At 51.4% G+C, this 24,441-nt stretch overlaps 2 long non-coding RNA genes across 2 annotated transcripts; one reads left to right on the top strand and one right to left on the bottom strand.

The window, feature by feature from the left end:
* Positions 1-1,546: 1,546 nt before the first annotated feature.
* Positions 1,547-2,411, bottom strand: LOC311599195. The gene is made up of 2 exons (XR_014779804.1): positions 1,963-2,411; positions 1,547-1,868 (listed from the first exon to the last, which is right to left on the bottom strand). It is a non-coding gene; the product is annotated as an uncharacterized lncRNA (long non-coding RNA).
* A 6,873-nt stretch (positions 2,412-9,284) lies between these two features.
* On the top strand, positions 9,285-24,422 carry LOC311599194. The gene is made up of 4 exons (XR_014779803.1): positions 9,285-9,535; positions 10,537-10,624; positions 21,262-21,369; positions 24,299-24,422. It is a non-coding gene; the product is annotated as an uncharacterized lncRNA (long non-coding RNA).
* Positions 24,423-24,441: the final 19 nt, after the last annotated feature.

The raw sequence follows: 24,441 nt of genomic DNA, 5'->3' as shown, positions 1-24,441 counted from the left end.
GTCACTCTCTCCCCCAGCTGCTTGCTTGCCTCTGCCCGATCCCATGGAAACTCTGACGGCCTGGCCTTCCCTGTGGCTGCACAAACAGCCAGATGCCAAAGCCTGTGGCTCCTGGCCCGGCTGTCTACCTTGCTGAGCCCTGAACACCCGGGCTACGGCTACAGTAAACACCAGATCTGCAGCAGAGGCCACTCACTCACAGACTGAGCTGCTGAAGCCTTGGTGGGCGGTCTGTACCCCCACCAGCTCCTCCCCACGGAGAGTTGCGGGGTGGGGATATTTGATCTAGGCTGGATCTGAGTTTTAGAACTGTCCTTAGGTAAGGACAGGCCATCCAGGCTGGGAGAACAGCAGAACTGAAGGTATGGTATGTGGCAAAGCTCTGAGCATACACAAGGGACAAAGGGGATTATAAAAACAAACAAACAAACAAACAAACAACAACAAAAACCCAAAAAACAGCGGTCAAGCATAAGGCCTCGCTTTGATCCCCAGCACCATACACATGTACACATACACAGACTAGTGCTGGGGGAGGGGGTGTCATTTGCTTAGCACGCTCAAAGCTCTGACCCCAAGCCCCAAAACCACATAAACTCAACGTGGTAGCACATAGCTGTAATCCCAGGACTCAAGAGGTAGAGGCCAGAGGCTTAGAAATTCAAGGTCAGGCCGGGCATGGTGGCACACACCTTTAATCCCAGCACTCGGGAGGCAGAGGCAGGTGGATCTCTGTGAGTTCGAGGCCAGCCTGTTCTACAAAGGGAGTCCAGGACAGCCAGGATAACAGAGAAACCCTGCTTGAAAAACCAAAAAAAAAGAAAAAGAAAAAAGAAAAGAAATTCAAGGTCATCTTCAGCTAGATAGTCTGCTTATGGAGTACAAGGTCATGCGATCCTGACCACCACCCCCAACTCGGAAGCTCACATGTACACTCCTGTGCACAAAGGACAGAGTTTTCCTGTGTAGGAAGCTGTCAAAGTACATCTTCCAGGAATTGATACTCTCCTTCCAGCATAGATTATGGGGATCAAACTCAGGTCACCGGGTTTATACTGCAACCATTTGTACTGGCTAAGCCATCTTGACGGCCCAGACTTTGAACAACTGTGTGTACCAGATGACTTCACTTCAGAGGGCAGCCAGGGTCTACCCCAAAGCTGGCTCCCCCATCTTCTACCCATGCTTATCTAATAACAGTTTCTAAATCCCAAGAACTCCTAGGATGAACAACAAAATAAATAATAGACCTTAAATCCATGCTATGCACAGAACAGCGCTGGCCATGTCCCAGGCATCACTTTAAAAAAAACATTTTTATTACATTTTTATTAGTGGGAAGAGGGCCATGCATGCTGCGGCTCATGACTGTACAGGTGAGAAATAACTTTCTTTTCTTCTCCATATTTTCTTTGGGGGGGTTGCTTTTGTTTTTTGGTTTTGGTTTGGTTTTGGTTTTTTCAAGACAAGGTTAGCCCTGGCTGTCCTGGAACTCAGGACAAGCTGTAGACCAGGCTGTACCACTACACCCAGTCATCAGACCTAATTTTCTTTTTCTTTCCTTTTTTTTTTTTTTTGAGACAGGGTTTCTCTGTGTAGCCCTGGCTGTCCTGGTCTCCCTTTGTAGACCAGGCTGGCCTCGAACTCACAGCGACCCACCCACCTCTGCCTCCAAACTGCTGGGATTACAGATGTGCACCACCACATCCTGCTCCAGACATAATTTTCAAGAGTTGTTAGCTCTCTCCTTCCACCATATAGGTCCTGAGATCAAACTCAGGTTGCCAGGCTTGAGGGAAAAGCACCTCTACCCACCAGGCCATCTCGCCTCTCCTTAGCCCCTCTCCTCTGCATGGCTTTACCAAGACCTCCTCCCACAGCCCCGCCCCTCTCCTCTGCATGGCTTTACCAAGACCTCCTTCCACAGCCCCGCCCCTCTCCTCTGCATGGCTTTACCAAGACCTCCTTCCACAGCCCTGCAAGGCTGGAGCCCCTGTCCAGTTTCAATGGGAGATAGGAGGAGCATGGAGGAAGCAATATCTACTCTCCAAAGTCCACCTTAGACCTCGGCTTCCTACGAATTAGGCTCCTGTTGGCCAAATCCGCTCTACCCTACCCATCCACCACCATAACCCAGGTACCACAAGCATAGACAGACAACACTGGGCACAGAGTGCACAGTCTCTATGAGGGCCTCGGGAACCCCGTCCAAGATGCCATAAAGTAAGAAGCGGGGTGGATGGGTGCACCAGGGCCCGGCTGAGCTTTCTTCAATGGGTCCCTGTTCTCAACACCCTAATCCTCTGCATCTGCCCTCCCGTGGGGACATCTCTCCTTTGCACAGCTAAACCCCAACAGCAGACACGGGAGGGACAATCTGTCTCCTCCTCACCCAGCAGTTTTGGAGAACTGTCGAGTCCCCAAGAGGGCTAACCTGGTGTCAGGCCCAGCTCTCACTACAGTGTTCCAAAGACAGGCCCTGAGGACCTGAGGGTCCTGGGAAGAAAATTCAGCTCCATGCAGGGTGGTGCCTACAGGAGAGAGGTCCATTACTGTGTCCCACTGAGGGCAGGTCCAGGCGACAGTTCCAATTTAAACATGTTTGTTAGCGGGGTGTGGTGGCACATACCTGTAATCCCAGCACTCAGGAGGCAGAGGCAGGTGGATTGCTGTGAGTTTGAGGCTAGCCTGGTCTACAAAGTGAGTCCAAGACAGCCAAGGCTACACAGAGAAATCCTGTCTCGAAAAAACAAAACCAACCAACCAACCAAACATTTCTGCTTTAGATTTATTTATTTCTATACGTGTTTTGCCTGCCGGTATGTACGTGTACCATCTGTATGTCTGGTGCCCACAGAAGCCAGAAGAGGGAATCTGAGTCTGTAACTGCAGTTATGGGTGAGTGTGAGCCACTACGTTGATGTTGGGAACCATACCCGGGTCCCCTGCAAGAAAAACAAATGCTCTTAACCACTGAGCCATCTCTCCAGACCCAAAAGTCTCATTTTTAAAAGTGATGGGTTCAAGACCCACTCAAGAGCATGCTGCGTGTGTGCAGTTTGGTTTGGTTTGAGACAAGGGTCTGTCTCCTTAGCCCAGCTGGCTTCCAACTGAGCTGTAGCAAGGATGGCCTTGAACTCGTGATCTTCCTGTTCCACATGCCGGGTAGTGGTATGGTTGTTTTGAGGCAGGGTCTTTTTTTTTTTTTTTAACTTTATTTTATACGTATTGGTGTCAGATCCTTTGGAACTGGAATTACAGACAGTTGTGAGCTACCATGAGGGAGCTGGGAATTGAACCCCAGTCCTCTGGAAGAGTAGATAATGCTCTTAACCATTGAGCCATCTCTCCAGCCCTGAGGCAGAGTCTTGCTATAAAGCTCAAGCTGGCAGGGAGTTCACAGCAATCCTCCTGTGTCAGCACACACGACTACATTGCACACCTTTTTTGTTGTTGTTTTGTTTCAAGACGGGGTATCTCTATGTAGCCTTGGCCATCCTAGAACACACTCTCTCTCTCTCTCTCTCTCTCTCTCTCTCTCTCTCTCTCTCTCTCTCTCTCACGATTTATTTATTTATTATTATGTATACAGTGCTCTGCCTGCATGCATACCCATAAGCCAGAAGAGGTCACCAGATCTCATTATAAATGGTTGTGAGCCACCATGCAGTTGCTGGGAGTTGAACTCGGGACCTTCGGAAGAACAGCCAGTGCTCTTAACCTCCAAGCCATCTCTCCAGGCCCCCTGGAACTCTCTTTATAGACCAGGCTGGCCTCGAACTACAGAGATTCCCTCTGCCTCTGCCTCCCAAGTGCTGGGATTAAAGGCATAGGTCACCATGTCCTGCCTCATGTTGTTTTGTCTTTGTTTTTAAATATCCAATTATTTATTAAGGGGGAGGGGTTGGGTGTGCCACAGGGCCGGTATGGAGGTCAGAAGGCAACTTCTAGGAGCCACTTTATCCCCCTACCATGTGGGTCTTGTGTATCAGGTCATCAGGCTTGGCAGGAGCATGTTTATCTGCTGAGCCATCTTGCCCCATGAGTGTATTCCTACGGCCTCACCAGCCCAGTGCCTTGACTCCTTCATTGATGATATGTAAACAGCTTTTGCTCCCTAGAACTTGTGTGACGATTAAACATGTAAATTGTCATTCAGGAACTCAATACATGTCCACTGTGGTTATTAAAATATCACCACCATGACACCGCCTGGCTATGTGAAGTGTTCTAAACCCCACTTAACAGATAAGAAACTGAGCACTCAGGAGGCAGAGGCAGACGGATCGCTATGAGTTCGAGGCCAGCCTGGTCTACAAAGTGAATCTAGGACAGCCAAGGCTACACAGAGAAATCCTGTCTCAAAAAACACCAAAAAAAAAAAAGAAAAGAAAAAAGAAAGAAAGAAAGAAACTGAGGCACAGATGAGTCACTTGCCCGAGTTCATCAGCAAGCCAGGAGAGGGTGGTCCCACGGCTTAGAGCCAAGCTGGGTAAGTGCAAGGCAGCCCTCCATCCTGCTCCCGCAGCTGAGGCAGAGTGTTCCTGGAGGGAGGGTGTCTACCACATCCCCTCAGCTCATCCCCAGCCTGGCTAACCCCCAGGGTTTCCACCCCCTCCCCAGTCCCTGCTGCCACTGCAGGAGGGGGCTCTGCATTCCTGGCTAAGCATCGGATTTGCTGTGCTCCAGGAACTATGAAAAGAATGTTTGCCGCGAACTAATAAGCTCGTGGTCGCCTGTCAGGAGTGTGGCCTGGAGGGCCCACGCAAGCTTCATAGCAGCCAGCACAGTGGGAGAGAAGCAGGCTAGACAGAAGGGAGAATTTCCTGGTCTTAAGCACTGAGATGCTGGAAGGGGTGGGTGCCAAAAAGTTGGCCTCAGCCAGGCGTGGTGGCTCAGGCCTGTAATTCTATCTCTCAAGAGGCTGGGGCAAGTGGATGGTAAGTTTATGGTCAGCCTAGGCTACACAGAGAGTTTCAGGCCAGCCCGAGCTACATAGGGAACGAAATTACAGAGGGAGGGGAGTGGGCTTCTGGTAGCTCACAGAGGAGAAATGACTTCCCACCCAACAGTTTCCAGGGAGGGACAGGCCAGCATCACTGGCCTGTCTCAGAAGCATGGCTCTCAAAGGGCCCAGTCAGGACTGACGGGTGAGGCCAAGACCCTGGGTTCAGAGGCTTTTGTTTGAAGAAACTGGTGTCCCTCACTGCCAGGTGCCCCTGCCAAGGACCACTGACAGGTCTCAGATACTAAAAAAAAAAACAACAACCCAGCCTTTTCTGTTCCAAACTCTCCCCATGGGCCTGACTTTCTGGTACCTGCTGCTTCTCTCTGAAAAACAAAACAAAAACAAAAACAAAACCATCTTTGTTACAGAGATGCCCAGCATGCTAAAGATGCTGACAGCCAGTTCTTCGCTCCTTTCCCCAAAGTGAAGAAACTCAGGCCAACGTGAAGGACTAGGTATCATCACAGACCAGCCTGGGAGGTCCAGGCCCACACCGAGCATGTAGGCTGGCTACTGACCTGGCAGAACCTTCCTGGGCTGCTGTGTTGGGGGAGGCATCAATCTTTGCCTTGTACTATGGCCACAGGATTAGAAATATGTAAACAGTGAGCCTAATGAACAGTAAATCCCCAACAAAATCTCAACGGTTACACTCTCTCTAAGAGACAGAAAGGAATTGAAGTTACAGGGTGTCTGGGCTGGAGAGATGGGCTCAGTGGTTAAAAGCACTGGATGCTCACGCAGGGGACCCAAGTTTAGTCCCCAGCACACACATGGTGGCTCACACCTGTCTTTAACTCGTTTCAAGGGCTCCAACACCCACTTCTGGCTTCCAAGGGCACTGCATGCATGTGTTGCACAGACATGCATTTGAGCAAAACACCCATACATGTAAGTAAATAAATAAATAAAACCTTTTTTAAAGGAAGAAAAAAAAAAATCAGAGCGTGTCACATAATTTGACGAGGTCCCCTCCACCCCCAGGGTCCCTGATAGGCCTGTGAGAGAAAGCAGGCCTCGGTGGAGAACACCGTGAGCCCATGGTCGTAGCCTGAGCTCTCACTTCTGCCTCTCACTGCTATGTGACCTCATATGATCCCTCCTGAGTCTCTAATCCCATGCCTAGATGGCCAGCAACGCTGGCCTGGCTCTCCCTGTAAGGTGTCCACCAGCTCCCTGTCCCCCCTACAGGCTTTCTACTCTCTAAGAACAGGCACACCCAGCTATCCACATGGGATCGGGTAGTCTCCCATTCAAAACGCCCTAATAATCTGGATAATATGAGGTCAATGCTCCTACACTCCATGATCCAAGCAGAGAGGTAGGGCGCACGCTGTTCAGAAAGCTCTGGGACAAAGCTTTCTGACAAAAGTAACCCGAGGCCACCCCTCCTTCACCCTTTCCATAAGTAAAAATGATCCCAGAAAGGGATTTTTGACGATAGGGAAACTGAGGCATAGAGACAGGCAGTGCCAGGGCCAACCCTTGAAACTGCATATGCTCCCTTCACTACTGTCTATACCCTCCCTGCCCTGGAAATGATCAGAGAACAGAGAGGTCAAGCCCGCTCTCTCAGAGAGCATAGCTTCCCTGGCACATGTCTGGGTACATGTGTGCACTGTCTGGCCTTGTAGACGCACCCCGGCCTCTGTACACTTAGTGTGTCTCACACCCACAATTTATGGCCATACCCAGCTCCGGTCCCTCATCATGTCTCCTGTGGGGACAGGCCCCAGTGCAACAGAGCAAGGTTCCCCGCCTGACTTCTGCTGATTCCATAATGACATAAGTCCATCTTTTTTTCTTTATCCTTTTTTGGTTTTTGTTTTGATTTTGTTTTTCAGGGTTTTGGTTTTTCAAGACATGGTTTCTCTGTCCAGCCTTGGTTGTCCTGGACTCACTTTGTAGACCAGCCTGGCCTTGAACTCACAGAGATCCGCCTGCCTCTGCCTAGTGCTGGGATTAAAGGCGTGCGCCACCACTGCCCCCAGCGGATGAGTGTGCCTTCATCAACCCCCTCCTGTCGTCCTCATGGCAACCACTCACTTTCGGTCCCATCACCTTTCTCCTCATACTGTACGGCCTCCTCCAAGAGCTCCCTGCCTGGAAGGTGAAGATGTCCCAGCCTCATGTTCGGCATGGAACAGCCAGTCAGCCCCACCTTGCATCACTAGGCGGCTCACACCGGTGTCTCTGGATAACCTGAGAAACCTGACTTCAAACAGTCCCGGTCTGTTGGTCCCTTGACTCTCTGCTGTGAGATCCAACTGACAACACTTGCATTATCTATGAAAGCCTAACAGTTCCCTCTGGTCCCTCCTCTCACCACACTCACAGCCCTGCATTCTGGCTTGCGTAGAACCACCCCTCTTGTGTACCTCAATAGGCACCCAGAGCCCATAGCTGTATCACACCCCCCCCCCCATGAGAGACGTCTGTGCCATTGGTTCATCCACCTAACTCCATAAGAGCCTTAGGACCTGCTCATTGAGGCTCTACTTCCCTACAAAGAGGCCTGTGCCTGTCACCCGGGCTTCTAGAGTAAGCTGTGGGACAGCAGGGCAGGGAAAGTTGGGCTCACATCTTTTGGTCTGGCTGGGGCCCCAGAGCAGGGAAGCGGTGGAGTTTGGGGGCCTTGGTATCTTTTCCTCCCTCTTGCTAAGAGACACAGTTCCTTCCCTCCTGTCTTTCCCTTCCTCTGGGCCAGAGTGGAAACACTCACGTTCACCGAGGTAGACAAAATGAAACCAGAGAGACCCTAGTGAGCATGTAAGGTGTGAGCCGGTGTGTGTGTGCGCACACTGTCCTATGGAAGTATGTCTGGCTAGGCCACATGGGGCTTGCTGTGTGTTGGTTGGAGACCGAGTGTGCACCCGCGTGTGTCATTGTTTTAGCATTTGTGGTAAGAATGTGGTTGTGTGCGTCCAATGAGTCTTTCACTTGGTGTGTGACTGTGTGTGCGTCTCAGTGGGAGGGAGTGTGGCTGTGTGTGTCTGCGGTTTGTTCTTTGTATCTTTTTAGGGTGTTTTATGTGTCCAAGTCTCCATCAGCCCAGCGGGGAGGCCAGCCCTGCATCTTTGTCCCCATCAAGACAGCCAGCTCTCTTTGTGCCCCCCCCCCCCACCTCCCCGGGGTAGATTCCTTTGCCTGGAAAAGTGAGGATCTGCTATCTTAGCTATCTCTGCTGAGAGACCCCATCTACACACCCTCCAGCATCTCTGCCCCACAACCCCCCCACCCCCACCCCTCACCCCCCCACACACACACACAGCTTCTGGTGCGCAGTCAAAGGAAGACTTCTGGGCCGGCAGGGTACCCTGAAAGGTCAGATGCATTTCTGTGCGAGGAATCTAGCCTGATCTCCTGTACAAGCTGTCTCACGCACAAGAGCGCACATACTCCGAGCAAACTCAGGAGGGTCTGTCCTCCCAGGTGCTATTCCAGAAATCTATGTGAATAGCTGTTCTCTACCTAGGAGACTCCGGGGACCCGCGTGGTGGAGACAGCAGAAAGCTGCTCCAAGGACCTGGGACCCTAGCCATTCTTGGCCAGACACAACCCCCTCAATCCCTACAAGTTTCAATGGGAATGGGGGTGCAGACCCTCTGGCTGGGACATTCCTCCGAGCCTCCGTCTCCGGTGTAGAGGCTGCCAGGTTACCCAAAATAGAAAAAAACCTAGGTAGAGACAGAAAACCCAAGTAACTTGGAGGTCGCTGGAGAATCAGAAAAAGCAGAAAGATTGGGAGAGATGTTGTAAGGTAAAAGTTGAGTCCCTTCCCTTCCCTTTCTCTTCTCTACCTCAGTTTTGCTAATGCCGATTTACAGGTGAAGTGAAGTGACACCCTGAGCCTCTGGCCAGTGTTAGAGAGCGACAAAGTAGGGGGGCTCTATCTTCTTACGCCCAGGGAACAGGTCGGGTCCCCCTCATCCTCGGGTCAACCCCCAGCACAAGTCACCTACCTCCAGATCCTGTCCCTACTCTAGGGCCTGAGGCGCCAAGCCCCGTCGGGGCTGGACACCTGGCCACATCCGGCCCTCGGAGCCCCCCAGCCCGAACCCCAGCAATGCTGCCCGCCTTTACCTTCAGGGCGGCCTCCGGGCGGCGCTCCGGCGCTGGAGGGCGACCGGGATGGCACAGGCTCGGGGCCCGGGGCGTCGTCGAAGTCCGCGCCGCTGGAGCTCCGCGTCGCTCTGCCCGCTGCCCCGCGCCCCGGCCGAGTGGGCGGGCGGCGGGAGGGGCGCGGTGGGGCGGGGCCTCCGCCCTGCTCTTTCCACAGCCACAGCCAAAGGCGAGCGCCCCGCCCGCAGCACAGCCATCCCGCAGCCTCGGAGCTCCGCAGACCCCTGCCCTAGACGGCTGCCTGTCTAGGGAACAGCAGCGGAGCTACAAAGAGGGTGTGGTGCGTGGAGTGGTCTGTTGGGCACCATTCATAAGGAATCCACTCAAGACTCAAGACTGGCCCCAACTCGGTGACCTGGGTTCAGCCAGGAAGACTGGGGAAAGAGAGGAGGTCATGATGAACCGGTGAGCTGAGCTTAAGTTGGTTAGATGTCATCTTCAGGGAAATAGGGAGACCTGGAAAACTGAAGTGATCAGATCTGTGCTTTGAAAGAGCCCGCTCGCTACTGCACAGAAAGCAGAGGGGGGTCACTGGGAGTCCGAGGATGGCCCAATGAACTGGGCATGCAATTTGGAAGGATGGTCAACCCTGAAAGGTACTGAGGCAGTGAAATAGACAGAATTTAGGTGTTGGGAAGAGGCATCTAAAGGGGGGGGGGGAGAGGGCGGAGGTACATGTCTTTAATCCTAGGCAGAGGAAGGCGGACCTCTGTTGAGTTTCAGGCCAGCCTGGTCTACATAGTGAGTTCTAGGAAAGCCAACTACAAAGAGAGGGCTTGTGTGCTGGCTAGTTTTATGTCAACTTGACACAAGCTAGTTATGCAACTGGAGGGAAACTTAATTGAAAGAATGCCTCCATAAGGTCCAGCTGTAAGGCGTTTTCTTAACTAGTGACTGATGGGAGACGGTTCAGCCCACTGTGGGTGAGACCATCCCTGGGCTGGTAGTCCTCCGTTCTGTAAGAAAGCCTCCTGAGGGCTAGAGAGATGGCTCCGAGGTTAAGAACACTGACTGCACCTCCAGAGGTCCTGGGTTCAATTCCCAGCAACCACAGGGGGGCTCACAGCCATCTATAATGTGATATGATGCCCTCTTCTGGCCTGCAGGTGTATGTGCAGGCAGAGCACTGTATACATAATAATAAATAAATCTTTAAAAAGAAAGAAGAAAGAAAAGAAAGCAGCCTGAAACTGGGTGGTGGTGGTGCGCACACCTTTAATCCCTGCATTCAGGAGGCAGAGGCCTAGGCTACAGAGCAAATTCCTAGATTCCTAGGGCTACACTGAGAAACCCTGTCTCAAAAAACCAAAAATAAATAAATAAATAAATAGAAAAGAAGAAAGAAAGAAAGAAAGCAGGCTGAGAAAGCCATGGGGAGCAAGCCAGTAAGCAGCACCCCTCCACAGCCTCTGCGTCCGCTCCTGCCTGCCTCCAGGTTCCTGCCCTGTTGGAGCTTCTGTCCTGCCTTCCTGTGATGAGCTATCACCTGGAAATGTAAGCAGAAATAAACCCTTTCCTCTCCAAGTTGCCTTGGTCACCGTATCTCACCACCACAACAGAAACCCTAACTGAGACACTCTGTCTTAGTGGCCTAGGGATGGTGGGGCCCAGGAAAAGGAGGGTGGTGGGGAGTCTGGAATTTCAAAGGATCCGAAAGGGCAAGGAGACCTCTGGGCTGGTAATGAGGAGTCCTTTGTGGGCCCCTGGCACTTGTTGTCATGGGGTGTGGACAAGTTGAGGGAAGCAGCCCCACCAGGACCCAGCATGGGCCGAGGGCATCCTGCCCTCGTCTAAGGTCAGACAGAAGAGGGAGCTTCAAAGCACAGAGGGACGTGGCTGAGGCGGGAAACTAAGAGCCAGGAGAACAGCCGATGCGAAGCCAGTGTTTTTTTTCTAGAAGGTCAAAAGGGCCCACGGGGCCAGGCAGGTCTCACAGAAAACGGTTGGAGTCAGGGACAGGGTTGGCAGCGGCAGAGCAGGCTGCAGAGCCTACAGAGGTATTAGGAGTGCAATGGAGGATTTTAGATGACCCGAGGCGGGGAGAGGTTTGGGTGAGGGTCGCTGTGTCTCTAAGCTGGAAGGAGCTAAGGTATCCACAGGACACCATAAGGAACAGAGAGAGAGAGCAAGCCCAGGGCTGTCTCAGTCGCCCCCTCCCCCTCCTGCCTGCCCTCCGAGGGCCTCCCACTTCGCTGTCCCCCTGCCAAGGTACACAGCAGCCCCATCACTATTCAGCAGGGCCTCTCACCCCCACCCACCCCCAAGCCTGGGCGTACTCTATCCCACCCCTCAAATTGGGAGACCACCAAGGAGGTCTCTGGGTCTTGCTTCCTGGCCTGAGCCAGCCCAGGGGAAGTACAGCAAAGTCAAGCTGGAGCCTTGCTTGAGGAAGGAGAGGGGGACAGGGGGACAGAGCAGCTAAGAGGACACTGGCAGGGATGGATAGCTGGGCCTTCCCCCACTGCTGGTGTGATGAATAAGCCATAGAAGAGGCTCAGATGGGACCTGAACACTCAAAGAGGGGATAGGAGCTAAGCAGACAATGATATTCTGGAGTTAGCCTGCCTGGGTTCAAATCCAAGTGCTACCACATCGCAATGTACCATTGAATCAGTCACATAACTTCTCATGCCTGAGTTTTCTCATTCAAAATAAATAAATGAATAAACTCTCACAGACTGCTGTGAGGTTCGCATTTATTTATTTATTTATTTATTTTGGTTTTTAGAGATAGGGTTTCTCTGTGTTAGCCTTGGCTGTCCTAGACTGGCTTTGTAGACCAGGCTGGCCTCGAACTCACAGCGATCCACCTGCCTCTGCTTCCCTAGTGCCACCACGCCCTGCGGGGTTCAAATTTATTAATCCATGTAGATCACTCGGTTGTGAAAGTGATATGGACAGATAAGGGACAAGCTGCTGTGAAGGAAGTCTCCATGGGCTTCATGCATACACCCACTCCCCAAAGGTAGCTGCTGACCCCCTCCCTCACTGGGATGCAACCCCGAGTTTCCTGATACGCCCCCTCAGTCCCCAAACCCTTTAGACCTGGCCCACAGCGCCACACAACCTTCCTAGTGGACCGTTTCTCCGGCCTGGTGCAGGGCTCTGCAACCAGCTCTGGAATGGCTGTGTCCTGCAGCCCTAGAGCTCACTACGCCTGGCCCCAACCTGCTGCCACCCCTGCTCCCCAACACCCACCTCCCTATACAGGCTAAGACAGCCTTGCCCTGACCTCATGGCTGGAGTCTCCTTGTCCACCAGCCATTTCCCTTTTGTTTATTAGAACTGTAAGACCAGAAATAAATGTCCTGGATGAGCCAGAGGCTGTGAACTGTCCCAAGGCTCGCCTCCTGGCAAAGTTGGGCCAAACTCCTTAGAGACTTCCACCTTTGCTCCCTCTGGTAGTGTCAGGACAACTGTGAGTCAGCTCTGCCTCTGGCACCCTGCTCCATGGCCCTCTCTGAACTTAGCTCTAAGAATTAGAGCTGCCAGGCAGTGATGACACACTTTTTTAATCCAGCACTAGAAAGGCAGAGGCGGCTGGGCGTGGCGGCGCACACCTTTAATCCCAGCACTCGAGAGTCAGAGGCTTGTGAATCGATGGAGTTCGAGGCCAGCCTGGTCTACAAAGCAAGTCCAGGACAACCAAGGCTACACAGAGAAACTCTGTTTCGAAAAACCAAAAAATAAAAAATAAAAAGAAAGAAAGAAAGAAAGAAAGAAAGAAAGAAAGAAAGGCAGAGGCGGGTGGATCTCTGTGAGTTCGAGGCCAGCCTGGTCTACAGAATGAGTTCCAGGACAGCCAGGGCTACACAGAGAAACCTCTCCTTGAACCCAGAAACTGGGATTTTCTAGAGAGATGGCTAAGGTCCTGAGTTCAATTCCCAGCAACCCCATGGTGTCTCACAACTGTCTTTAATGGGGTCTGATGCCCTCTTTTGTCATGCAAGCATACATGCAATAAAGCACCTTTATACACAAAATACATACATAAAGAAAACTTTAAAAAGCTTTCCACAGTAGCTACTGAAGTTGGCAGAGGGACAGGTTGTAGTACTGGATGGCCAATGGCTGAGGCCATCCTCTGGGCAGCCTGGTGGCCACTGTGTACCAAGCAGGTATTACTGGGTGGGAAGGCGGTGACTATGTGCTTTGAGTGCATCACCATTTCTGGACATTTCTACAGAAACAAACTAAAGAACCCTACCTTTCCCGAAAAGCAAATTAACACCAACCCCTCCCTAGGTCCCTACCACTTCTGAGCCCCAGCAGAGACAAGAGACTCTGCCTTAAAACAAAGTGGAGGGAGAAAACCAATGCCTCTGACCCAGACAGACAGACAGACAGGCGACAGACAGACAGGTATACTTACACAGACATACATACATACACAGAGAGACACAAATAACTCTAAAGTTTTTGTTTGTTTGCTTGTTTGTTTGTTTGTTTGTTTAAGAGAGGAGGATGCTTGAATCTCATCAGGAAGGAATATAAAATGGGCATTGGAGGTGGACAGATGGAAGGAACTGAGAGGGGAGGGAATGGGGAGGGAGCAGGGGTGGGAGGTAGAAGTAGGGAGGGGGGGGAAGGGCCAGGTGAGAGAAAGGAAATCAGAAATCAGAGGTGGGGAGGCATTTCTGGGATTTGCCAGAGACCTGGGATAGAGGAGGACCCAGGAAGTCTAGGGGTGGGGTCACCCTAGCTGAGACTCCTAGCAGGAGGGAATATGGGACCTGAGGTAGCCACCTCCTGTAGCCAGGCAGGACTTTCAGTGGAGGGAATAAGGCCACCAACCCACCCACAAAACCTCTGGCTCAAAATTTGTCCTGCCTACAAGATCTGCAGGGACAAAGATGGAGCAAAGACCGAGGGAATGGCCAACCAAAGCCTGGCCCTACTTAAGATCCATCCCGTAGAATAGAAGCAACCCCTGACCCTGGTAACGCTCCTCTGCTGTGCTTGGAGACAGGAGCCTGGCATAACTCCTCTGAGGGGCTTCCCCCAGCAGCTGATGGAAACAGATGCAGAGGCTCACGGCCAAACATTAGACAGATCTTGGGGAGTCCTAGGAGGAGTATGGAGAACAATTGAGGGAGCTGGAGGGGTCAAGGACTCCACAAGAAAGCCTACAGCAACAACTAACGTGGCCCCAAGGCGAGCTCACAGAGACTCAACCACCAACCAAGGAGCACGCATGAACTGGTCCTAGGCCCCCGGCACATATATAGCAGATGTGCAGCTTGGTCTTCATGTGGATCCCCCAACAACTGGAATGGGGGGGGGCCCTCTCTGACCCTGATGCCTCCCTTTGGGTCCCTGACCGGGCTGCCTTGTCTGGCCTCAGTGGGAGAGAGGAAGCACCTAGTTATGCAGAGACTTAATGTGCCAGGGTGGATTGGTACCCATGGGGCACCTCCCCCTTCTCTGAGAAGAAGAGGGGTGAGTGGGGGAGGGGAGGTGTGTGATGGGGAGCTGGGAGGAGAGGAGGTGGGCTGCAATCAGGATGTAAAGTGAATAAATAAATACACTGGAATTAAAATTAAAAAAAAAAAAAAGAATTGGACCCAGCACTTGGGAGGCAGAGGCAGGTGGACAGCTGTGAGTTCGAGGCCAGCCTGGACTACAAAGTGAGTCTAGGACAGCCAGGCCTTCACAGAGAACCCCCGTCTTGAAAATCCCCTCCCCCTCCCCCCTCCCCCCCCCCCCCCCCCCCGGCAAAAACTTGGAGGTTGGGGGCTAGAGAGATGACTCAGTGGTTAAGAGCTACTACCCACAGGGCAGCTAACAACTGTAACTCCAGTTCCAGGGGACCTGTTGCCTCATGTTGTACACATATCTATACATTCATGCAAAAATACCCCTACACATAAAATAGAATAAATAAATCTTTAAAAAAAAAAAAAAAAAAGGACTGTAGGCCAACAAAGTGAGGATTCAAAGACTGTTCTAGGCCTGAGCAGACAAGTCAAATAGGATGGGTTGTTAAACTGAACCAGACTAGGTATATAACCTTCCTTATATAGGCCCTGGCAGCACCAGTGCTTACATGGGCACCCTGGTTGGTACAGGGAGGAAGATGAGGATTAAAGCAGACTTACTTTGTGGTCCAGTACCACCTCTCTGTGACTGTGGGCAAGTGACCTCATTTCTTCCTTCCCTTCCTTTTTTCTTTTCTTTTCTTTTTTTTTTTTTAAAATAATTTATTTATTTTTATTTTATGTGTATTGGTGTTTTGACTGCATGTATGGCTGTGTGAGGGGGGGTCAGATCCTTTGGAAAAGAAGTTACAGACAGTTGTGAGCTGCCATGTAGGTGCTGGGAATTGAACCAGGGTCCTCTGGAAGAGCTGCTAGTGCTCTTAATCACTGAGCCATCTATCCAGCCCCGTGACCTCATTTCTGAAAGCCCAAGTTTCTCCTCTATAAAGGAGGACACTATGGGGACAGTCCTAATGACTGTGATGCTGAGTGCTCACTTCACCTACATTAACACGTTTAAACCTTAACAACAATCTACAAGGTCATTGGTGTTAGTGTCTTCACTTGGCGGATGGGGCCTGAGGTTCACAGGGGTTAGCGGACTCACTAGTGGTCACACAGATGAGAAGTAAGTGAGCTGGGCTCCCCAGGGGACTTCCTCTGAGCACTGTGCTAGAGGGTCTCTTTGAAGAGACCGCAATCTGTGCCCATTACCTAAGGGCACAAGAAGTCAGTCTATAAGTATAACCCTGAGGGGGCTGGAGAGGCGGCTAAAAGCTTAAGAGCACTGACTATTCTTCCAGACGTCCTGAGTTCAATTTCCAGCAACCACATGGTGGCTCACAACCATTTGTAATGGAATCTGATCCCCTCCCCTGGTGTACATGAAGACAGAGCACTCATGTACATAAAATAAGTAAGTATAGAGCCGGGTGTGGTGACGCACGCCTTTAATCCCAGCACTCGGGAGGCAGAGGCAGGCAGATTGCTGCGAGTTCCAGGCCAGCCTGGTCTACAAAGTGAGTCCAGGACAGCCAAGGCTACACAGAGAAAACCTGTCTGGGGTGTGGGTGTGGGTGTGGGGGGGAAGTAAGTATAAACCTGAATGGCCTCACCAAGAACTTGACCACTCTGGCACTCTGATCTCAGACTTCCAACCTTCAGAACTGCAAGGAGTGAACACTGTTCAGACCAGAAGGAGAAAGAATAAGCCGGGCGGTGGTGGCACACACCTTCAATCCCAGCACTCAGGAGGCAGAGGCAGGCGAATCTCTGTGAGTTCGAGGCCAGCCTGGTCTACAGAGCGAGTTCCAGAACAGCCAGGGCTACACAGAGAAACTCTGACTCAAAAAACAAACAAACAAACAAACAAACGAAGAATAATAACAAAGGATTTAATAAAGTCTGGTCCATAGAAATGGTTCAAAAATAGGCACTGAACTGCAATAAAAGCCAGGCATCATTACCGCCAGCACTTAATAACAGCTCGTGTTAGTAATCTTTATCCCCCTTACCACGGCTCTCCGTTCCTTCCACATTTTTTTTTTTTTGCCTTACCATCGTAACCCCCTCTCCCCATCTCCAGAGCCTGCGGAGGACCTGGATGCGCCCTTCCCCTTTGCCACCCTTCTGTCTGGCAAACTGAAGGGAGGGATGTTTGCACAGATGTGTGGCCCGGGGCATGCAAATAGTCTGGGAAGGGGGGTGTGGCGCTGGCAAATTCCTGTTCCACCGGGGCCTGCCCCAACCAACTTCTACATATGCTAGAGCACAGGACTCTTGGCTCTGAGATTCCTAGGAAGTTCTTCTCCCGGCACACTGCTCTCAGCCATTATGGTTGCCAGGGCCTGTTTCTTCCCGGTTGAGGAAAGTGGAGACCCTCCCCATCCCCCACTCATTCTCCCCTTCCCCACCCCACCCCCTGCCCCCCAGTACAGCTTCCACCCCAGGGGACCTCTTAGCTAGCTCCAACTTTAGAAATCCCAGTAATGCAGTGCAAATTAAAGTTACCTTAACTATTCTAATCTTACTTTGCTTCAATCAACATCTAAATGTGACCACATGTGCCCAGACCGCTGGGTGGCCTGGTTGACGGTAGGGGGTGAGTTCTTGGTGGGGGGTGGGGGGTGGGGGATAGAAGACTTCAGGGGGCTCTCAGGCCAGGCTCTGAAGGAGCTGAGGTAAGGAGATTTAAAGGCCACTGGGATTGTCTTCTGCTGTCTCCTGAGCGGCCCAGGCTGAACATCCCTTCCTCTCTTCACACTCCCTGGGGCAGCAGACCCCTCTTCTCTGCTCAACAACTTGGCAATTGTTCCAGGGGGAAGGGCCAGGAATAATAATGTTCTACACACAGGTGGAGGCTAGAGATGACTTTATGGGGGGGTCCCCCCAGGGCTCCCCACTTACATGGGCATATATGCAGCCCTGCTAGTCATCTTGAAGTTCAAAACAATCTCTGAACAAAAGTCTCTCTCTCTCTCTCTCTCTCTCTCTCTCTCTCTCTCTCTCTCTCTCTCTCTGTGTGTGTGTGTGTGTGTGTGTGTGTATGTGTGTGTGTGTATGTCTGTCTGTCTGTCTGTGTTGTGTCAGTTTGGGTGTTCCTATGCCATGGTGCGTAACTGAGACTCCTAGGGTAACCTCCGGTGAAGGACCAGAGTGAACCAGATTGGATCTCTACTGTTCAATTCATGGTGTTAAAAATCCCAATATCAGCCGGGTGGGGAGGTGCACGCCTGTGATCCCAGCATTCTGGGAGGCAGAGGCAGGCAGATCTCTGTGAGTTTGAGGCCAGCCTGGTCTACAAAGTGAGTCCAGGACAGCCAAAGCTACACGGAGAAACCCTGCCAGAAAAAAAAAATTAAAAATCCCAATATCAGCCCTTAACTCCCCCCCCCAACAAGAATTTGAGATGGAACAGTACTTTTGGGGGGGAGGGGAACTGAGAGGTTGCTAAAAGACTGTGGCTAGGGTCGTGCAGCCTCCACAGACACAGGCCAATTGAAGGTTAGAGTCCCACTGCTACAAACCACATTCCCCTAGAAGCCGTTAAAAAGAGCCTGCGAGCTCCCCCTTAGGGTCGCAGTCATTTTGTGTGGGTGGTTGACCCCTGCACACAGGCTGTTTCTGCAGATTAAATGCTCTTTACTTTTACATACCAGTTGAGTCTGGGATCTTCCTTACACAGTGTCAATCCTTGCCTTCCTCCTTGAGACAAGGTCTCTTTCTGTTTGCCGCTACCTCCACCAGACCGTCAGGCCTGCACCATTGCATCTGGATTTATGGGGGCTTTCCATGCAAACGTGAGGCCCTTACCCACTGAGGCATCTCCCTAGCCGTATTTTCATTTTGCACGAGTGCCTGAAATTACGCGCGGGGCCCTGTGGACCTACCACATACTCTTCTCTCTTAAGAGCCCACATACAGTCAGCACTTTGCTGAGCACAGACTTCGCACTGAAAAGCTATGCTAGGTGCGTGTGGATGCAGCGATGAGCAACGTAGATACGTCATCCTCACAACCCTCCCACACTCGTGTATGCAGCTAGTGGCTTTGCAAGACAGGTCTCCTGTCACAGCCACATTGACTATAATTGCCAACAGGGGACATTCTACGTATGCCAAGAAGTCGGCATACTTTCTTCTGTTTCACCTTCCAGACAGCAAGTTTTTAATTTCCACTTTCCCTAAGAACACAGAGGTTCAGTACTCACAACAGATGGCCACTGGCTGCAAATGACAGAACTGGACCCTGCTTATCACTCATTTTCAACCCCTCCTCCTCTTACACCGCTTTCAGCTGCTTTCCCGTGGGCTGAAGTTCTTGGCAAATAAGTTGGAGTCTAGGCCAGCAAACATGGGTCTACCCTCGCCCTCCCCTGTTTGTTTCCCACCCCCACCCCCACCCCCCGGTTTCTCTGTGTAGCCTAGACTGTCCTTAAACTCAGTTTGTAGACCAGGCTGGCCTTGAACTCAGAGAGCCACTTGCCTCTGCCTCCTGAGAGCTGGGATTAAAGGTGTGCGCCACCACCACTCTACAGAAGGTGTACTCTTTTAAAATATATTAATTTATTTATTCTTCCTGTGTGTGTGTGTGTGTGTGTGTGTGTGTGTGTGTGTGTGTGTGTGCCTGAGTACATGCATATAAACTGTGTGCCAGCAGGCACCCGAGGAGGTCAGAAAAAAAAGCATCAGATCATCTGGAAATGGATTACAGGCAGTTGTGAGGCACCATGCAGGTCCTTGGCTAGAGCAGGAAGTACTCTTAACCTCTGAGCCATCTCTCCAGTCCCACCGCCTTATGTTTTTGTGATTGTGCTTGTTTGTTTGTTTGAGACAGGATCTCAACTCACTAGGTAGCCAAAGATGATCTTCAGTTCCCGATTCCCTCTGGTACTAGGATTATAGGGAAGGGCCAAGGCACTTACTGTCGTAAAGAAGTCCACATTGGTTGGTTGGTTGGTTGGTTTTGGTTTTTCAAGACAGGGTTTCTCTGTGTAGCCCTGGCTGTCCTGGAGTCATTTTGTAGACCAGGCTGGCCTTGAACTCATAGAGATCCACCTGCCTCTGCCTCCCGAGTGCTATGATTACAGACGTGTGCCACCGTGACAGGCTGTTTGTTTGTTTTTCAAAACAGGGTTTCTCTGTGTAGCCCTGGCTATCCCTGGAATTAACTCTATAGATCAGGCTAGCCTCAGACTCATGAGCTCTGCTTACCTCTGCCTCCCAAGTAAGTGGGATTAAAGGTGAAGGTGAAGCCAGGCGTGGTGGCGCACGCCTTTAATCCCAGTACTTGGGAAGCAGAGGCAGGTGGATCACTGTGAGTTCGAGGCCAGCCTGGTCTACAAAGTGAGTCCAGAACAGCCAGGGCTGCATAGAGAAACCCTGTCTCGAAAAAACAAAACAAAAAAAGTGAAGGTGAACATCACCACTGCCCTGCTAAAACTTACTATTTTTTTTTTAATGTGTATGGAAATTTCACTTGCATGTACATCTGTGCACCATGTGCATGTTTGGTGCCTTTGATGGTCAGAAGAAGGCTTCTGTCTCCTTAGAAATGGAGTTACAGGGGGCTGGAGAGCTGGCTCAGAGGTTAACAGCACTTGTTGCTCTTCCAAAGGTCCTGAGTTCTATTGCCAGCAACCACATGGTGACTCACAACCATCTATAATGAGATCTGCTGCCCTCTTCTGGCCTTCAGGTGTACATGCAGGCAGAACATTTGTATACATAATAAATTCAACCTAACAGAAAACAAAGGAAGGTTTACAGGCAAACAAGCACCAGAAAACACAAACACGTGCACAACTTGTACAAGACAGAGTGAAATGTTCAAGCCTCGATTATTTGAGTCCAAATCCTCCAGGTACCATGCACTAGTTGTGCACCTCAATTTCCTCTCTTGTAACCTAGAATAGAAGTTAGCTTGTGGTAAAGCTCAGTGGGGCCTTGCTTATCCAGCACTGGCACACACACAGCCGCTCTGCCATCTTAGTGACTGCTATAGACCTCGTTTGTCTGTGCCCACGTGCTCCTCCTGGCCCTTCCTCTAGTCCAGCTCAGTTGGCGATGCTGGCTCAGCTGACAGTCCCAACCAGAACCATCAGGAAAGAACAGCTGCTTCCCTCCGTCCCCTGGGATAGCCTAGGGTAGCTAATGTGGTAAGAAGGGGTTTTTGAGCACCTTCAGAGGCCTCCAGGAAGAAGCTTCCACTCAAGCTCGGTACAAGCAAGAGGGCGCTGCCCTGTGCCTTGGCTCCCTCCATGGCTCCTTACAACACTTTCCCCCAAACCTCTACTGCGGTACCCCCCCCCCACCCTTCCCCACAGTAGAAACTTTCCTCTACCCCTGCCAGAGTGTAAATTGCCCCCAGGAATGTGCTGCACCCCACCGCTCCCCTAGCAGTGGCCAGCGGCTGTCCTGGGGTCAGGCCTGGCCTTACATCAAAGGCTCAGGAGCGGGTACCAGCAGTAACAGCGTGTCTCCGCCTGCCGCCATCCTCCCCTCCCACTAGCACTGGCTTCCAAGGAGCAGCACATGGTAGCACTTAAGCTCCAGGAGGACGGAGGATGCTTTCCCTCCACCCCCTTCCCCTCCCGCCCGCCACAATGAACCACTTGTTAGGAGACTATTTTAATTTTACTTAATGCGATTTCAGCTCCTGAGGCCCCTGCTGTCGTCACTTCTTGGACCCGGATGCCCAGCGTAAATGTAAGAGAGGCCAAGCTCCCAGGAGGTGTAGCCGGGATATGGAGACTTCACTAAGGTGGGTCTGGGGCAGGAAGAGGACAGTTACATCAGGGTCTGGTCCCGGGGCTGGGGCCCTGGACTCCACTCAGGAAGTAAGGGGGCGGGCAAAGGGGGGGGGCGCTCAGGGCTAACTTGTACAATTCAGAAGGCCAGCCTGATTTTGGAGTGTGTGCTGCCAGATAGCCTTGGCCAATAGATTCTTCCAATGCCTTGAGTTAAGCGGGCAGCGGCTTAGCCTGGGGGCCACGTGAGCTTTGCTGTTGTGTCTCCTGCGGGAGGATCCTCCAAGCTCTGGCAAGCTTCTAAGATTTACTCTATCATCGAGCAAATTTAAAAAAAAAAAAAAAACACCACCAGAGTCCCAAGAGTCACTTTCCGGGACAGTAAGATGGTGATCTGGAGACCTCTGGTGGTTAAAGGCTGCAAGGCGTGTCTTGTCCAGAGCTCTGCCCAACCAGCCTGACCTAAAGGCTGTCCTTTAGCTCCTCCAAGCTAGGCTCCCCAGAACGGCTCTCCACTAGGCAGCATTTCCTGTAAGAACTTGTCTATCCTGTCTCATCTTGCTAGAAGACAGTGTATGGTACACCAGGGAGGGTGAGGAAGAACGGCTGTGGGGGTCCCTGAACTACGTTCTGTTAACTACAGGGGTGAACACAAGGTGGGGCTGTGTAGGAAGTTAGTACCCTCGGTGTGCACACCACTCAATTGTGGGGCTGTAGGTCGGAAAACCCACTAAAGAGGCTTTGTTTCCATGGCCTGCAACCCCCATGATGTTTACGTCATTTCTGGGAAAGGATATAGCCAGAATAGCTGCGGGGACGGATCATGTGGTACTTGGAGAGGAAGAAAGAGCAGCACCCCACCCCCACCCCCGCCCTCCCACCACCCCCACCCCCCATTCAAGGAAAAGGCCGGGTGCGCTTGATTTTTTTTGACAGGGTCCTTCCTCACATGCACAGAGCCTTTCCTCTGAGTCCCAACATTCACCTTCTCATCTCTTTATTCATTGATTCAAAGCTGGTATGACAGGACCCAGCTTTACACTGAGTCCCAGCACCACGCCGAGTCCCAGCACCCCAGTCGACCAAAACAAAGGGCAGGCATGGAGCCAGAGACTGTGTCTACAGGAAAGAGCCTCAAGATGGGATCCTAGAAGTCACTCTCCTTCTACTTGGGGAAATAAATGTGACACCACTTCCCCCATCCCCGACCCTGTGACCTAAGGCAGCTGAGGCAAGTCTCGTGTGCAAACCACACTTTTTTGGGGGGGGGGCGGGCCCTCAGAACCCTGGTCCTGACCTCATGAATCCAGGTGTGTTTCCAGCACCATGCCCTACAACTGGCTCTTCTTGGGCCTGTTAACCTGGGCAAAGCCCAGTCCAGTTTTCCAATAACTTAGCCAAATTCAAGGCCCTAGGCGGTCCCAAAGATCTGACCTGAGACAATCTCTGCCTCCTCCCTTTAAGAGTTGGGGTCTGGAGAGATTGCTTAGTGGTTAGGACCACTGAGCATTCTTCCAGAGGCCTGTGGTTTGATTCCCAGAGCCCAGAGTGGGTCATGTGCAGTGTCCATACATATAAAATATTTATTTTTATTTTTTATTTTTGGTTTTTCGAGACAGGATTTCTCTGTGTAGTCTTGGCTGTTCTGGACTCACTTTGTAGACCAGCCTGGCCTGGAACTCCCAGTGACACACCCATCTGCCTCTGCCTCCCGAGTGCTGGGACTAAAAGTGTGCACCACCACTGCCCAGCTACATAAAATAAATTTTAAAATATTTAAAAAAGAAAAAAAAAGCCTATCTGGGGCCAGCAAGATGGCTCAGTGGATAAAGGCACTTTGAGCCCCAGAAGACAGGGGGTGGCAGAAGCCAACCTCAAAAGTTGTCCTGTACTCCTCACAGCATGTGGTTGTGCCTAATGCACTCATGCATGCACGAATGCACATACTATGCCACTTAAAACATCTAGCTCTGGTGAAACAGGTCTATATCCAGCCTCAGCAGGAGGATCACAAGTTTAAGAGTTCAAGGCCAGCCTAGACAACTTAGATCCTGTCGTAAAGATTCTAGCTGGGCATGGTGGTGCACGCCTTTACTCCCAGCACTTGGGAAGCAGAAGCATGTGGATCTCTGAGAGTTCGAGGACAGCCTGGTCTACAAAGCAGGCTACACAGTGAAACGCTGTCTCAAAACACTCAAGCCACTTTTTGTGGCTTGTTTTGGTTTCTTGGTTTTCGTTTGTCTGTTTGTTTGTTTTTAAAGATATTTATTTATTATCATGTATACAGTGCTCTGCCTGCATGTACATCTGCAGACCAGAGGAGGGCATCAGATCACATTATAGATGGTTGTGAGCCACCATGTGGTTGCTGGGAATTGAACTCAGGACCTCTGGAAGAGCAGGCAACATTCTTAACTACTGAGCCATCTCTCCAGCCCTGTTTGTTTTTTGAGACAGAGTTTCTCTGTGTAACTTTTGGCTGTCCTGCAGCCCAGCCTAGCCTCCAACTCAGAGATCTGCCTGCCTCTGCCTTGAGTGCTGGCACCAGACTAGGGGCATGCGCCACCACCAAAGGTGTGTGTGACGGAACTGGGAATGAGTTCGGTGCAGAGCATGTGGCTAGCTTGTGTGAGACCCAGGCTTAATTGCCTGCACCCAAAGTAAAGCTGTCCTAAGCCACAGGGCTGGAGAGTGACCCTAAGTGCTGAGCAGGCTTCATAACGAACAGGGACTTTATCCTACTTCAAAGCCCAGTGTCTCAGCCAGGCATGGTGGCGCACGCCTTTAATCCCAGCACTTGGGAGGCAGAGGCAGGCAGATTGCTATGAATTCGAGGCCAGCCTGGTCTACAAAGCGAGTCCAGAACAGCCAAGGCAACACAGAGAACCCTGTCTCAAAAAACAAACAAACAAACAAAGCCCGGTGCCTCCTTCCACTTGACAGCTTTGTGACCTCAGGCAACCTGGCCTTCCCCAGCCTTCTCCATGAAAATACACTCACCAAACAGATGGACTGGAATGCAGCTCGGGCTCGCGCTGAAAGCAGGGCCCGGCACCACGGCCCACACCAGCCTTTTCTAGTCAAAC

The sequence above is a fragment of the Acomys minous genome (genome assembly GCF_964271855.1).
Source record: "Acomys minous genome assembly, chromosome: 6".
NCBI classification, from domain to species: Eukaryota; Metazoa; Chordata; class Mammalia; order Rodentia; family Muridae; genus Acomys; species Acomys minous.
Note: the sequence above shows the minus strand (reverse complement) of the source record. Positions and strands in the feature narration are given on the sequence as shown.